Raw genomic sequence first — 1,777 nt, forward strand, 5'->3', positions numbered from 1 at the left:
ACCAAACATTCACTGGAGTACCAGACAGGCAAAAGGCTTTGCTGTGAACTGTGAGGAGCAATGTCCATAATTATTTCCACTTTCCTAGTAGCAATCTGTTATAATTCAATGTAGCTTTATAATTTTAAAATTAGAGCCTTAAATTTGGATAGCTGTACAATCTAAATTTCTCTAGCATTGTCTTATATGTTGAGGCTCTAGACTTATAAGGTTTCCATTCATAAGTTATGTGGTATTGGACAAGTTAAATATCTGTCTGGGGATCATTTTCTCATCTGTGAAATAAAAATAGTTCTCTCTGAGATTTGCTCTTACTGAAGTGAATCAATGATGAAAATAGACAATTCTGAGCATCAGAAGACCTTCTAATTTACCTGATGCATGATCCCTATAGTTCTGAAAAGCAAAAAAAAAAAAAAAGTAATTTAGAAAAATAAGGGCTTACGTCTGGAGTGTGTGTGTGTGTGTGTGTGTATAAAGATGACAATGTATAACTGAGGACTTGATGAATGAGATTGGGGTGAGTATGGAGGGGATATGAAAGACTAATCATTTCTGAGCAATGATGGAAAGATTTTACTACTGACATTTACAACTATGAATGTTTCTACACTTGATCTGAGCTCAAGAAAAACAAAATAAGTGCATATATTCCATAAGGTTGCTGAGAAAACTGAGATTAGGCTTATGAAATACTTAGAGTCTAGCACTTAGCAATAACTCAATCAATGTTTAGTGATGACTATTATTTGTAATTATTATCATTAGAATAAATGATGAAATTATTAAAAGTATTAGAAGCTCAGAATAAAGTCTTAAATATTTTTATTATGCTAAAAACACAGAGATTCAATATGTATGTGTTTGCCTTGTACCAAGAAGGAAAAGAAAACAGAACCATGTTACAAATTACAATATAATATCATGTATTTATAGCTTCAAGATACAAACAGGAGTAGTAGTTATTAAACTGATGGGGACAAGAGGGACTTGTAATGCCTAATTACCCCTCCCTTTGGGATTAGCATAAAGTCACTTTTCCTGATCATTAGAGGGTACAGGTTCACCCATAAGTATGGACCAAATGAATATGAACAGATCCACTGACAGACACCTTGAGAAATAAGATAATTCAGATGGTCAAGCCTGACACCTGAGGCACAGAATTCACTTTATAAACTCATCATAGTTGTGTTAGCAATAAAATCTCACACCTGTTTTTTTAATTTTTTTTTCCTTGGTGGTGCCATCAGTTATTGTAGGTGATTTTTCCCCCATGTATTTGATATCCACAGGGCAAATGTTTTCACCCTGCTCAGTGAACTGTGCTAAAACATCTTTCTGAAACCCTTCATTATTACCTTTGAAGGGATATAGGTCTTTAAAATCTCTTTACAGAGAACTTATACAGGGGAAAAAAAAGCATTCTCATCCCCCCCCCCCAAACACACACACACACACACACACACACACACACACGACCATTATAAGCCCCCACTGGGTATATACTATCATCTCGTAATTAACAAAAACAGTGCCTTATACTTGCCTTTTTCTCACTTCCATAAAGCTGCTGGTTCTTGAATTTTCCAAGACACTGAGGAGAATTTTAAAGCTATTAGTGAATTGTGGAGAAATATTGGTCTTAAGGTACTGTGTTTTGTTTGTTTGTTTCTTTTTTTAATTGTCTTATTTGTATTTTAAAAAGTTTAAATACAGAATATATGGCACTGGAGTCACAGGGTTAGAACAAGTTGCTTCTGGGGAACTTCCTCAG

At 34.4% G+C, this 1,777-nt stretch overlaps 2 non-coding genes across 2 annotated transcripts; both read left to right on the forward strand.

Annotated features, from left to right (window-relative positions):
* Positions 1 to 322: 322 nt before the first annotated feature.
* LOC115524375 lies at positions 323 to 402 on the forward strand. Its single transcript, XR_003972077.1, has one exon. It is a non-coding gene; the product is annotated as a small nucleolar RNA U2-19 (small nucleolar RNA).
* Positions 403 to 557: 155 nt separating this feature from the next.
* On the forward strand, positions 558 to 627 carry LOC115524374. Its single transcript, XR_003972076.1, has one exon. It is a non-coding gene; the product is annotated as a small nucleolar RNA U2-30 (small nucleolar RNA).
* Positions 628 to 1,777: the final 1,150 nt, after the last annotated feature.

This window comes from Lynx canadensis, chromosome C2 (genome assembly GCF_007474595.2).
Source record: "Lynx canadensis isolate LIC74 chromosome C2, mLynCan4.pri.v2, whole genome shotgun sequence".
In the NCBI taxonomy this organism is placed as follows: domain Eukaryota; kingdom Metazoa; phylum Chordata; class Mammalia; order Carnivora; family Felidae; genus Lynx; species Lynx canadensis.